This window comes from Lissotriton helveticus, chromosome 1_1 (assembly GCF_964261635.1).
Source record: "Lissotriton helveticus chromosome 1_1, aLisHel1.1, whole genome shotgun sequence".
NCBI lineage: Eukaryota > Metazoa > Chordata > Amphibia > Caudata > Salamandridae > Lissotriton > Lissotriton helveticus.
Window position 1 is genome coordinate 343217494 of NC_136057.1, and position 15528 is coordinate 343233021.

Genomic DNA, 15528 nt, shown 5'->3' on the forward strand with positions numbered 1-15528 from the left:
TCAGCGCTGATTTCCAGTGGTGAGCAACTTCATAATGAGAAGCCTTTATTACGTTTTCCTTCTTTTCTGAATTGAGAGAACTGGCTCACACGCGCTTTTCACAGCGCTTTACATCTGCGACTGGCACTGTCATTTCTCGACGTACTCAACTTTCTTCCTTCTAAATACTCCTCCTCATGGCGCTCCGCTAACAATTTGAGAATTTCTGGCTATTTTGTCTTCACCTCTACTATTCTATGACGCACTTCCAGTGGCTGCCACTGCTGCCGCTTTATCTCTCTGAGCCACCAGTGTATTTTTTACTCTGCTTCCCTGGCGCTCTCTCATGTGAGCTACACACGTTTCTTTGAGACATATCTTTATTCTCTTTTTGGCATCCACTTTTCGAAACGCTTGCTACTTCAAGGTGCTCCACCTTTTATTCAGAGGTCTTTCTGGAACAATTTAAAGCGCACCCTTCTTTGCCTCTCAGGGAATAGCAGCACTACCAGCTATTTATATGGTCAAACTACATCAACCTCAATTTCTTTTTATGCCCTCGTTGAATACCTCGGTGGCTTCTACATCTGGCGCAAATAAATCCAAGACCTCTCCAAAAATGTCTTCTCAGAAAACGTCATTGGCTCATACGACTACTGGTAAGCCTTCTCCACCTGTTCCAACAGGCAAACGCCTTAAACAAAACTCTCCTACACCAGAAGATGACTCTTCAACCTCTCCTATTGATCAAATTTTGGAGGAACTACGAGCAATGCGTCCCTTTATTGAGAAAACAAGTACGGATATGCAACTCTTGAAAGACAAATGGGAGAATATGGATGCCCGGATTTCTACTGTGGAACAACACATCCCTGAGCTTCAGTCCAACACTCAACGTATAGTTGCATTAGAAAAGACTGTCCTCTCCTTACAAAAACACACAGAAGATTTGGAAAATCGAAATAGAAGAAACAACCTCCGTCTTTACAATTTACCGGAAAATCTTGAGGGAGACAATCCAGTATCTTTCTTTACCACCTTTCTGCCGAAGCTTCTGGACTTACCACCTTCTACCTCCATTAGTCTACAAAGAGCTCATAGATTAGGTGCAAGAACGGACTCCTCTTCCAAACCTCGTGGAGTCATCATCCTATTTTTGAAATACACAGATCTCCTTATGATTCTTTCAGCAGCCAGGAATAAAAAGCAAGTGACTTGGCAAGGTCAACGTGTGTACTTATCCCAGGATGTCTCTAATGTCACTGCCTCCAGACGTAAAGAATTTCTGGCTATGCGCCCTTCTCTACGCTCCATGGGAGCACGATATGGCCTGTTTCACCCTTGTACTCTCAGAGTAACTTATCGAAATAAGACTTGGTCATTTCAGGATCCTGGAGAACTAAGGAACTTTCTTCTTCTACATAGTGAGGACGTGATGGACGCTTCCTCCTCTGCTTCGACAAGTGTCTGCATGTCTTGACTTCCCAGTAATTGGGCTTTTGTTGTCTGCATGTCCTGACTTCCCAGTAATTTGTTTCTAAATGCATGTACCTCTACATACTCCTTCTTATAGTTTGTAACTTTCTCATCTTGTTTCTCCTCCCTTTCAATATCTTCCTTTTGTATACCTTATATATATCTTTCTCATCTTTCTAAACTTTGGATTTATACTTTGCGTCGCATGTTCTATATCTTAATAATTTTTCCTTTTTCCCCAGACGGATATATATTGGATGTTTCACCATGTTGTCCCGCTCTATGTTCCTTTTTGTGCGGTCTCGGTGTGGCCCTGCTCCTGCTCCTGATCCTGGTCCGTTCGTCTTGTAAGCATCACCACTTCCCCACCTCCCCCCTGTGTGTAACACCCCGTCCAGGTATGTTCAATACAGTCATCCTCTTGGATTTGTACTGTCTTCTATGCCTTCTCTTTTCTCTTCCCTCTTCCTCCCTCGCTTATCTTCTTTCTCTGTTCCTGCCCCTCTCCCTTCCCCTTTTCCTTTTTCTTCTTCATCCTCTACATATCCTTCTTTCTATCTTTTTGATGATCATTATGATTATTATCTCTCTACAGTTTGAATTAGTAAATGTACAGTATGTTTTCGCAATGTTTGATTTTGATCAGTTCAATAATTTTTCACCTTCAAAGTTGTTTCATGGAATGTGAAAGGATTTAATCACCCCATCAAAAGGCAAAGAGTACTCTCACACCTCTCCTCTTACAATCCAGATATTGTTCTTATTCAAGAAACCCACCTCTCAGATATTGAATCCTTAAAACTGAAGCGACTGTGGGTTGGAACTGTTTTATTTTCTCCTGCTTCCCAAAAAAAAAATGGGGTGGCTATTTTGATTCATAAACGCCTCCAGTGTAAAGTGGTTGTAGAAGAAAAGGATGATGAGGGGCGCTGGGTATTAGCTAAACTAATCGTTAATAATATCCCAATTACGGTACTCAATGTTTATGGCCCTACATGTTTTGACTCCTCTTTTTGGCCTTCTGTTACAGCAAAATGTATTCAATATAAGGATGATTCTTTCATATTAGGTGGAGATTGTAACCAAATTATTGACCCCTTTTTAGATCGTAGATCTTCTGTCCGTTTCTCCCCTCACAAACCACATAAACAATTCCTTGATACCATCACTCAAACTCATCTTGTGGACTCGTGGAGACTCACTCACCCTGATATTATGGATTTCTCCTTTTTCTCTCCTCCTCATGCTTCTTTCTCTCGTTTAGACTACATTTTTCTATCTTCATCTCTATCTCAACACCTTATATCCTCCTCTATTGAGCCTATTGTTATTTCTGATCATGCCCCTATTATTACTGTTTTTGACCTTCTTCCTCCTACTCCTAAGTCTTCTCGCTGGCGTTTTAATCCTTCCCTGCTTGCCGATCCTCTCTTTTCTTCCTCATTTCGTTCCTTTGCTTCTGAATTCTTTCATCTCAACTCATCACCTGATACCCCCCCTCATATTCTCTGGGACTCCTTCAAAGCAACAGCCCGTGGATTTATTATCGATTTTGTCTCTAAGAAAAAGAGGAAATTCCTTCAAAAGCGTAAAATTACTCTTGCACACATTAAGTCACTGGAACATCAATTCTATACTTCCTCTACTAAAATTATACCTCCGGAACTGCTTCAGGCTAAGATTGCTTTTAACAAGCTTACTACAGACTCAGCTTCCTCTTTTCTCCTCCGGAGCAGCGCACGATATTATGGAGGTCGCAATAAATCAGGTAAATTATTGGCTAATTATTTGAAATCGCGTAAAGAGCGAACTCATATTGAATCTATCTATTCTCCCTCCAATGTTCTTTTACATACTGATGCGGAAATCTTAGAACAATTTCATTCTTTTTATGAAACTTTATATACTCCTGAAAACCCTCCCACCCCAGACCTTATTCAATCGTATTTTGCTAACATATCTCATCCGGATACCTCCCACCTTGATTTTTCGACCGTTGATTCTGATTTCACTATCTCTGAGTTATCCACGGCTCTTTCCTCCCTCACTAAAGGCAAAACCCCAGGACCTGACGGTTTTCCAGTTGAATTTTATCTACATTTTTCGGATCTTCTTCTACCTAAACTTCTATTTCTTTTTCAATCTTTTTGCAATACTGGATCAGCCCAAGGCTCATTTCAAGATGCTACCATATGCCTTATTCCTAAAGATGGTAGAGATCCTAAGTTTTGTAAAAACTATCGACCTATATCTTTAGTTAATGTAGATTATAAACTTTTCGCAAAATTACTTGTGCTTCGCCTTGACCCGCTCCTACCACATCTTATAGGCAAAGAGCAATGTGGTTTTGTTAAAGGCCGTCTAACATCGGATAACTCTAGACTATTCCTTAATGTTTTAAGTAAAGCCCCCTCATTATCAATTCCCATCGCAGCCATTTCGGTAGACGCTGAGAAAGCCTTTGACCGGGTTGACTGGTCCTTTCTCCTGGCCTCCTTAAAATGGCATGGCTTCAATCCCAAATTTATCTCTTATATTTCTCTGATATACTCTATGCCCAAAGCCTCTGTTCTCGTCAATGGTCAACTCACTTCCCCATTCACACTTCAACGTGGAGTTCGTCAGGGCTGTCCTTTGTCGCCTCTTTTATTTATTTTGGCACTGGAACCCTTTCTTGCTTCCATACGTGCTAATTCTTCCATTTCTGGATTCCCATATGGTGAACAACATCTTAAATTATCTGCTTATGCTGACGACATCCTTTTATTTATCTCGGATCCGGTCACCTCTGTCCCCGCTTTATTACATGAATTTGATAAATTCTCTTTAGTTTCGGGTTATAAAATAAATTCCGACAAGACAGAAATTCTTCCCTTAACCAAATTTTGCCTTCCTCACTTTTTTACAGCCACCGGATTTGCTTGGAACTCTACGAAAATTAAATATCTTGGTGTTCTTTTTTCCAGCTCTATTTCTTCGTCTATTCAACTAAACATGAATGCAGTTATTTCTAGAATTGACTCCCTACTAACTTCTTGGAATCCTTTATTTCTTTCCTGGTGGGGCCGTCTTGATTCCATTAGAATGATGATTGCCCCGATTTTGATCTACCTATTGTCCATGCTTCCAGTCCGCATCCCGAGCTTATATTTCCGACGTATTGACTCTGTACTGTCCAAATTTCTCTGGAAGCAGAAAAAAGCTTGAATATCTCTATTACACCTTCGTAAATCTAAACTTAATGGTGGAACTAACTTTCCAGACTTTCGCCTCTACCACAAGTCCTTCTCCCTTCGACAAGCTTCCCGATGGCTATCTCAGGAATCTTCCCCTTTTTCTCCCCTCCGGCTTTCTGTAGAACAGGAATTATTACTTCCATACTCTTTCCAAGAGATAATTCGCTTCACTTCTAAAGCCCCATGCCTCAACCCCCTTTTATTCAAGCATACTTCTTCTCTTCTACGGCCTTTAGTCTCCTCTACCTCGGTCTCTCAGGAATCCTTCCTACTATTACCTATATGGTATAACTCACTCATATTGATAAATAACAGACCTATCGCATGGCCTTCATGGAGAGCGAAAGGTATCATCTGGGTACATCATCTTTTTGATGGTTCATCCCCTTGCTCGTTTCCTCAATTTAGATCTCAATTCCAATGCCCTCCTTCTTTTGCAAAGAAATTCCTCATCCTTATGGAAATAATTCTAGAGTGTTATTATTCTCTTCCTTCTGCAACGATATCATCTTCCTCTTCTACCTTACTCACCGTCCTCTCATCTATCCCTAAAGCTTCCCTTATTTACCGTTATTTCTCAGCCCCCGACCCGGACCGTTTTAAATCGAAGTTGGAATTGTCTTGGGAGACAGATTTGGGCTCCTCATGGTCAACCTCTCTTTGGGACAAAATATGGGCCAGATCTTTGAAGATTTCCCGTACTGCTTCTCTTACTCAATCCCTATTCTTCTTTTACCACAAACTTTACCTTTCTCCTCTTTCTATCTCTCGTTTTCAACCTACTTCTGTACCTAACTGCTGGACCTGTAATGCTCCTAATGCAGATCTTCTACACCTTTTCTTTTTCTGTCCTTCAACTCGTACCTTTTGGTCCCAGATATGCTCTCGCCTTTCCCGTATTTTCAACATCTCTGTTCACTTCTCCGCCTCTTTTGTATTTCTTGGCAGCCTTTCAGAGGACTTGGATCTTCCTTCACATTCCCACGGTCTTTTTGATCTTATGCTAGCCCTTGCACTACAACACATTGTCTCTAATTGGAAATCCCTTACAAATTTGTCTTTAAATTGTTGGTGGAATCTGGTATGTCAATCACACAGACTTGATGTCGCCTTTGCCTCCTCCTGCAAACCTTCCCGTAATGTTGAATTATACTGGTTACCTCTGACTTTATACTTAGATCAATCCGCCAAAAAGACTTACTCTCCACTCTCCTCGGATAATTTCAAACCCCCTTGAATACAACTACTCTTGCCTGTAGTTTATGGTCTTTTTCAATTGCACTGTTGTAATTTTTTTTTTTAGCTTTATACATGTTTTTCTATTGGATAAACGTTCCTCCGTTTAGTAATTGCTAATATGATATTTTCTACTATACTTTCTGATTGACATTCATGATTGATACTCATGGTATTTGATTTTTGTCTTTTACTCATTCTCTAGGATATTACCACGTTTTTATTTCCCTTCCTCTCCTCCCCTCCCCCCCTCCTCCCCGTAGAATAATTCAAAATGCTTGTTCTTGCATTGTGATATTGGCTACCTATGTTTCCTTTCGAACATTCTTTGTCATTTTTCATATTTGGCTAATGTCTCTTTACTGTACTACCTGATTTTCTTTTAATAAAGCTTTCAAACATAAAAAAAAAAGAGGGTCCGTATGTACATAGTCGTGTTCTAGGTCAGGATCGAAAGTTTCTGATTGACACAGGGGCGAGCAGAACTACCATTGAGGTTCTCCAGATGGATTATATCCAAATGGACAGATGTAGAGGTTACAAGTATGTCTTGGTGGTAGTGTGTGCACTGTCTAGATGGACAGAAGCTTATCCAGTTCCAGATTATACTGCTGTAACAACAGCCAGACAGTTAGTGCGCGAGTATTTCCCCAGGTATGGATTACCTCGGGTGATCTATTCAGATAACGGCCAGCCATTCTCCTCTGAATTAATGAAACAAGTGTCCCTTCTGTTAGGTTACAAATGGAAGTTCCATTGTGTCAGACACCCGGAAGCAGCAAGCCTTGTAGAGAGACATAATCAAACCCTCAAGACAAAATTAGCAAAGGTCTGTGCAGAGAAAGGCGTGGATTGGATGGTAGCCCTGCCGGTTGCCCTCTTTTACATGTGTATGGTAGCACATTCCAGAACAGGCCTATCTCCGTATGAAGTGATTTTCGGTAGACCGCCAAATATGTGGGGTACGCCTATGCCCAGAAAGATAACTGATGTTGACAGTAACATGCTGACAGATTACCTGGCTTCCTTGATGTCTGCACTACTCTCTTGTCGTTCACAGGTTGCTGCCGCCTTCCCTGACAACACACAGGTCAAGGAACACGCCATAGTCCCAGGGGACTTTGTGTGCATCCGGAATTTTGATAGTTCCAGCCCCCTTGAGCCGCGCTGGAAGACCCCGAAGATGGTGCTTCTTACCACGAGGACCGCACTGAAAGTGGAGGGACGCAAGGGCTGGATCCATGCCCATCACGTTAAGCGCTATTTTGGACAATGTGGAACATTCGAAAAGAACATTGACTTAAATGACACAACAGACTTTGCGCCGCCTTTGCTTGAAAAGACCCCTCAGCAAGAGTATAGGTCCAAGCTTAGATCTAGTAAGTCAGACGTAGTTTAATTGTTTAAGCCCACCCGGTGGTGAATCGGTTAGACCAGTTTCTGACATGTATAAGATCACATATGAGAATAGCAAGATGAGAGATTGCAAGACACTGCAGATACTGCAAGACATTACGCAGCAGATGGATTGTTACCTTGATTATTATTTGATTCTGTGCATTGTTATAATCGGTGTTAGTTTATTGCTACATGTTTTCTTTTTTATTTCCTCACATATACATTCATCCAGTATGCATACGTGACCAGCCAGACCAGCAATGCAACTAATTGCTGGGTATGTGGCAAACTACCCCCTTATCAGAAAACAAAGGGAGTTCTGCCAAAATAGATTCTAAAAGATAATTTTTAGAAAAAAAACCGCCCATTGGATAACATGGCAAATCGCACCTCCGCACAAGACATGCTTTTTCACCCACTTCCACAGCTCAGATCCTTTTCAAATTCGGCATCACAGTAGTCCAAGCGATGCCCTACATCCTCACCAAAAAGCAGCCGAATCCCTCCACTGGAACGGGTACGAATTTCCGCTCAAATACACGCCCCCCCGAAAACGCCAAACAACGCCAAAATCCCTCAACACCTTGTTAAGCAGCATGTTAAAGCAAAACATCTTCAAAACGTTACCTCCAAGCACTTGTAAGTGATCCAGCTCTCTCCTGCCTAACGTAATGACAACATACTCTGCACAAACCATGACCACATGGCGCTATTCACAAGCCATATTTACAAGAAACTCAGCAAGTTATAATAATGACATGCTCTTCATAAACCATATTTTCAAGGAGCTATTTATAGGGAACTTCACTCTCATCTGCCCTTAGACTAGGGTGGAACTTGTTATATAGCAGACAGAAACAGCGTGTGAGCAATATACAGATTTCAACAAAGGTTTCTTTTTCTTGAAGCAGTAGTGAATGTGACTGCATCTGCCCTGGCGACTTGATCCAGGAGCAGTTTGCCATGATACTATCACTGTCTGCAATGTGGCCTGGCGATTTGCAGCCTTTTTGCTACTGCTTGCGTTCCCCATCCATATGTACAAAGGATAAAGATAAGGAAATGATTCTGTATGATGAGCTATACGGTCTCATGAATATAGATGTATCCTGAAAGGTTATGTAGTTGACAAGGAGGGAATGTGGAAAATGATATTTTGCCTGACCAAATAATGTCCACTACATATACCCTATGTGACATTCATGTGCATGTCACCCATGCATATTTCTCGTAGTGGCCTGAATCACTAGGCCTCTGCAGACATGTCCTGCAAGTCAAGTCATCAAAGTCTCCCAAACGTTAAGCTAAAATAAAGGCCCATGTATTTTGCATTTTGCATTGTGCATTTTAAATAAATATCGTACTGAGCCCTTTGACATCTACCTATCATCTACCTATGACTCATAAAGTGTACGCCCACATGCTCTTATCTCTTTCTTTTTTGCTCGGCCTGGAGCGCTCCTTCCTATGTACAAGGAGAAAATTGTATATATGCTGTTCATTGTTATTGAATGTTAGATTACTCTTCCTGAACCTCAGTGGTGATGGAACATATTCTCCCTTTGACTCGAGTTATTGGAATAAAGCCCATTTTAACTTGGACACCACGGATCCTGTCTCTCATTTGATGCATGATATTTAGTTAATGCCTAGAAATTCTGCCAGGGTAATATTTTATTTACCACAATCCTATGTTTCATCCAATCCCATTACACATAAGGCCATGACACACATTTGCATGGTTTAAAATGTGAGCTTGAGCTCCACAACAAATTTTGCAACATTGTATAGTTTTGACCAACTGAATTTTCCAGAACACCTGTAGAACACACTAAAATTTTTGTTTCCTTGACAACTAGCCTGCATTCTGGGCCTTCTACTCGTCCCCTAGATGGTCCCTATGTATTTTCTGGGATCCCCACACAAGTACGGTGCGTTTCCCGTCACAAATGCTACTATTCCAATAGTGAAACGTCCCGCACACGCAATGGCGTGGTAGAGACCGCTCGCGTATGGCTCGAATGTAATGGTAAAACGACCCATACACATGCACGTACTATTGGGGTAGGGTCTGCTCGCGTATGGCTCGAATGTAATAGTGAAATGACCCATACACATGCACGTTCTATTGGGGTAGGGTCCACTCGCGTATGGCTCGAATGTAATGGTGAAACGACCCGTACACACCCACGTATTATTGGGGTAGGGTCCGCTCGTGTATGGCTCGAATGTAATAGTGAAACGACCCGTACACACGGACGGTCCAAAGCATAAGGCACGAATATAATAGTGAAACGACCCATACACACGCACGTACTATTGGGGTAGGGTCCGCTCGCGTATGGCTCGAATGTAATAGTGAAACGACCCGTACACACGCATGTACTATTGGGGTAGGGTCTGCTCGCGTATGGCTCGAATGTAATAGTGAAACGACCTGTACACACGCACGTACTATTGGGGTACGCTCCGCTCGCGTATGGCTCGAATGTAATAGTGAAATGACCCGTACACACGCACGTACTATTGGGGTACTGGGCTAGTGAATGCATGTGTAGGTGCGTTTTACAAGCTCACGCATGGCACCATTACAATAGTGTACCAGGAAAACACATGGCAGGGATGTAGGTGTAAGGTCAGAATAAGGATGTCGATGTATATATTGGCATGGCATCCTTACATCAGTAGGCCCTAGGTGTGGCAGACAGTGAAATAGCACAGGGCATGTTATCATGTGGCACAGTTGATGTGTGATGAGCTGTTGAGACATGTCATTTGTGATGGGGCACCATGTGGTTCACATAACCTTTACACTTGTCACATAAGTAACATCATAAACATGTTGTGATGCAAATCAACACTGTGATAGCACACTATTCAGTACGGACATCTGTCACATGATGCCAAGGACAGGGGCACTGTCTCACTTGTCAAATTGACGCCCAGCATGACCCTGTGTGACAATGTCATGTGTGTGACATGTCAAAGATTAGGCATGCTGTTTGTATCCCGTAAACTTACTCTGCTGTAGGTGCATCCATGATGGGTCTGTGCCGTGATTGCAAGGGTTTCCCATGTACGCACACCATGCCACAGGGGCATTTCAACTGCTCATGTGTGTGATGGCATAATAGATAATTTGTCCCCAAACATACAGGTCTGCATCCTGAGAATGGCTGTGGTGTAGTTTATGTTTATGTTTATTAGTTTGTATAGCGATGAATCACCCATGAGGGTATATCGGCGCTTGGGACTAAACATCATAGCAGTAGCAGTGAATAATTAAAAAAGATATGTTTTTAACATTTTTCTAAATAGGGTCAGATTGGAACAGGCACGTAAATGTAGAGGCAGGTGGTTCCAAAACATAGGGGCCTGGTAGGAAAATGCTTTGGTCCACTACACGCTTTTTAGATCCTAGGAACAGTAATCAGTAGCTCTGAGCTAGATCTAAGAGAGCACATAGGAGAATAAGGGGTCAATTTGCAGGTCAGATACATAGGTCCTATCCCTCTGAGGGCCTTGTGGATGATACATCATATTTTAAACTGTATTCTTTTTATAATAGGGAGCCAATGTAGCTGATTTAAGAGAGGTGCTGATGGTGTTCTAGCCGGTGCATCAACTGTAAGGCGAGCAGCGGTGTTTTGTACAACCTGTAATCTCTTAATAGCCGAAGTGTTTGCTGAAAACAAAAGGGCATTACAGTAATCTATCCTGCTGAGTACCAAGGCCTGCATCAGGGTTTTCTTAGTAGAGGTGGGCAGAAGTGGAAAAATCCTACGTAGGAGACCCAGAATGTAGTAGCAAGACCCCGCCGTGGTGTTGGCATGTGTCTCTAAAGTCAGTTTGCGATCAATTCTGACCCCCAGATTTTTAACCGCCTCCTTGGGGGTGGGGGCGGTACCTAATTCATCAGGCCACCAAGTGGGCGTCCAGCATATTTCAGCTCCTCCGAACAGCATTATCTCTGACTTCCCTGCATTAAGTTGCAGAAAGTTGGTCTGCATCCAAACAGCAATGGCTTTCATACCATCCGAAAATCTAAGTTGGATGTTGGGGTTATTTTTGTCAAAGGTCAGGAGGAGCTGAGTATCGTCTGCGTACGAGATAGGGGTAAAGCCTAAAACTCTCATCAGCCTGGCTAAAGGAGAAACATAAATATTAAAAAGGGTCGGGCTCAGGCAGGAGCCCTGTGGTGACTTTAGTCGTGGTTGATTTAAAAGTGCCCATAGTAACGGTCTGTGTCCTGTCTGTCAGGAAGCTAGTGAGCCATTGTAAAGCCAATCCTCTAACACTTATCCTCTCCAGTCTCTCCAATAAGATCTGATGGGAGACCGTATCAAAAGCTGCTGAAAGATCAAGCAGCACAAGAAGTGCTGCCTGATCTTTATCCAGAGCCATCCGAATATTGTCCGTGACTTCGATAAGGGCAGATTCGGTACTATGTTTAACTCTGAACCCTTATTGGGAAGCATCAAGCTGTTGTGTAGATTCTAAATATTCAGAAAGATGTCTATTAATATGCTTCTCAATTAGTTTGGTCTGTAGGGGGAGCAATGAGATGGGACGATAATTGCTAAGGTCTGTGATAGGGGCTTTGAGATTCTTGCGTAAGGGAATGATTTGCACGTCTTTCCATGAGACTGGGAGATAACCATTAATAAGGGAATTGTTAAGAATGGCACAAATAGGAGGGGCAAGCTGTTCCGCAAATATAGCAGCAATTTTGGCAGGTATAATATCCAACAGGGAGCCTGATTTGGTTTTATCTAATAGGGTTTCGAATTCCTTAGGGCAGAGAGGTGGGAAGGAACACAATAAGTGGGAGGTGTCCTGCGACGGGGCTACGTTAAGTATCTCAGGGATGGAAATAGGGTTGGCTGAAGTAATTTTTGGGTAAATAAGATCAATTTTCTGGATAAGGTATGACGCAACATTGTCACACAAGGCTTGCGAAGGAGATTCAGTCATTTCACAGGCTTTAGGGTTCGCATAAGATTTAACTATGTTGAATAAAGTCCTGGAATTGGAGCCAGCTTCCTCCAAATCCTGGGAAATATGAGCTTTTCGCGCTTTTTTGATGTTAGTATGGTATGTTGCTAGAGCGCTTTTGTATATCACTCTATCTGAATCCTTATGTTGTGATCTCCAGATGCGTTCTAGTTTTTTACATCCCTTCTTTTCTGCTCTAAGGGCTGTGGAATACCAGTCAGAGGATGTCAATGTATGGGCATGTGTAACTGGTTTCAAAGGGGCATTTTCGTCCAGGATCTTCAAAATGGTCGCATTAAAATGTAGTACTTGTTGGTCTACGTTGAAGTGGCATGTATCTATATGCCATGTCATAAAGGGGGATGAAAAAAGGTCGGTGTTAATTTTATGCCATGGTCGGTACCATCTGTTCATAGCTGGTGCAGAACTAGATGGGGTGGAAGGGCTGAGTAATTTGAAACTCAATAATGAATGGTCTGACCAAGTCAATGGGGTAGTGTCCTCATAGGTAATATATTGTGAATTGGAAAGGATGAGGTCAAGTGCATGTCCGGCTATGTGTGTAGGGACGTTATTAATTTTAACGAGACCTGCGGAGGCCATTTCCTACAAGCAAGTTACCGCATCAAGATTATTGGAATCCTCACTATGGATATTGAAATCTCCTAAGAGTAGGAAGTTTCGTGTGGCAATTACGTGAGGGGAAATAAATTCAAGTAGACGTCCATTAAAGTCTTGCATAGGGCCGGGCGGCCTATAGACCAGGGCCCCTTTCCAACTTTGCTGGGGATGTAGATCACATTTAAAAATGAGACATTCAAATAGTTCCGTTCTTGTTTGGTCAAGAATGGTAATAGCCAGTGAATCTCTATGGACAATAGCAATCCCTCCTCCAACCTCTTTCTGATCTATCTATTCTTTGTATGCAAAACCCTGGTGGTAACGCAAGGGCAATAGCTGGAATAGCAGTGGGTTTAATCCAGGTTTCAGTGAAAAATCCAATAGCCGGGTTTTGATCGTTCAAAAGATCCCAAATAGCGGTAGCGTGTTTAGGAAGGGATCTAACATTAGCCAAAAGACAATGCCACTTTTCTTGTCTAGGTAGGGTATCCCGGGGATTAGAGAGGGAGACAGGGTTCCAATGGGGGTGGGCCTCAACCAAAGAATGGCTATGTATGTTGTAGGTAATCAGTGGTGCAGAAGCCTGGTACTTACAAGTCAAACATGAAAACGGGCCATGTACGCACACCATGCCACAGGGGCATTTCAACTGCTCATGTGTGTGATGGCATAATAGATAATTTGTCCCCAAACATACAGGTCTGCATCCTGAGAATGGCTGTGGTGTAGTTTATTTAAATGCACACCTCATTCACAATGTTACAGATATGTGCAATCGATAGCACATGTGATGTGGGTGTGTGCCTTGCAGTCAACTGTCTGGATGTGTTGACAACCTTCTCATGCAGGTCACGTGACGTGTGTCACTGACGTGATACATTGTTCTGCTCACTCAGACCAGCCCAGCAGACCATTTGTGTGCATGTCATGTCCATTTCACAGACAGCAGGTGTATCAGTTATAATGGAGGAGTGCCAGCTAGCTGGCATATGTGTCCCTGATGTACAGGCCATGCCAGACTCAATGGTGATTTGATGTGTTGAAGTAGTGTTGCTACTGCTATGTACATTGTAATTGTCGTTGACTGACAGTTGTACACCTTTTCCCCCAAATATGTCGTGCAGGGCACCCCCTCTGCCAAGGCCGTTGCCAGTCTTGGATGCCATGAGGGAACGTGATTGTATCCTGCGTTACCGATTCACTCAACAGTTGATTCAGGACTTGACGGACAGGCTGGAACCACATCTCCTACCACGACACAGGTATCCAACTGCGCTGACACCCAAGGTAAAGGTAATGGCAGCCCTACATTTCTTTGCCACAGGTACGTTCCAATTTACCATAGCTGAGTTGGGGGGGATGTCACAGACCATGTTCAACCGTGTACTACGTGATGTGTTAGCTGCTATGTTGAGGCACATTGATGAATTCTTAAAATTCCCTAATCCAGATGAGTTGACAGGTGTCAATGGTGATTTCTATGCCCTGGGTGGGATGCCCCACGTAATTGGGTTCATTGATGGAACACATGTTTCATTGGTGCCACCACAAGCTCAGGAGCAGGCCTACCGCAACAGTAAACATTACCACTCCATAAATGCCCTGGTGGTGTGTCTTGCTAACATGCTGATTTCCCATGTTTGTGCACGTTTTCCAGGATCGTGCCACGATGCATTCATCATGAGGCATAGCAGGGTGCCACAGATGATGCTGCAGCTGCGCAACCATCTGGCATGTCTTGTTGGTGAGTAAAATCTGTTCCTCATGTATGTCTCAATTTCTTTTATTTCTCTGACGGCATCACATTACACACTCATTGCCATGATGTCAATTTTTAGGAGACAGAGGATATCCCAACATGCCGTGGCTCATGACTCCGCTCCGCAGCCTCAGAACAGCTGCAGACCAGCGGTACAATAATGCACACGGGCAGACCAGGCGGGTGATCGAGCGAACTTTTGGACTCCTTAAGAGCCGGTTCAGGTGCCTCGACAAGACTGACGGATCACTCCCATACACCCCGCTCAAGGTGTGTGACATCTTCACCGTGTGCTGCATGCTGCACAACATGGCAGTTGAGGAGGCAGTCCCACTCATCCTGGATCCTGATGAGCTGGAACATCCACCCGTGGAGGATGAAGGCCTTGGCCAGGATGCAAGCGACGAGGAGGAGGAGGGTGATATCCGCAGTCAGCTCATACGCAACTTCTTCTCATAATGGTGAGTCCTAGGAAAATATTGTGCAAGATTGTACGGGTGATACGTGCGCTATATAAGTCGCAATACATACCCGGGAAAGTGCCACTTCCGGTCCGCTGCCGAGAGGACTGTGGTCCGCGGCGCCCCTGCCGCCCCTGCCGCCGTCAGGCCTCGTGGGCCCTCAGTATTGCACCAGTGTGGACGTCGCAGTGTGAGGCTCCCGTCCTCAAAACAGACCTCCAGGAGTAGCGTCCAGCGGCTTTACAGGATATAGGTGCGGGCAGGGGGCAGTTTACAGGATTTATTTCAGGATGTAAGGGGATTTCAGACGGAGCGAGCTCAGCTCACGTCTGCCATGCTCGGCTGTTGGCCACGCCCCCAAATTCCG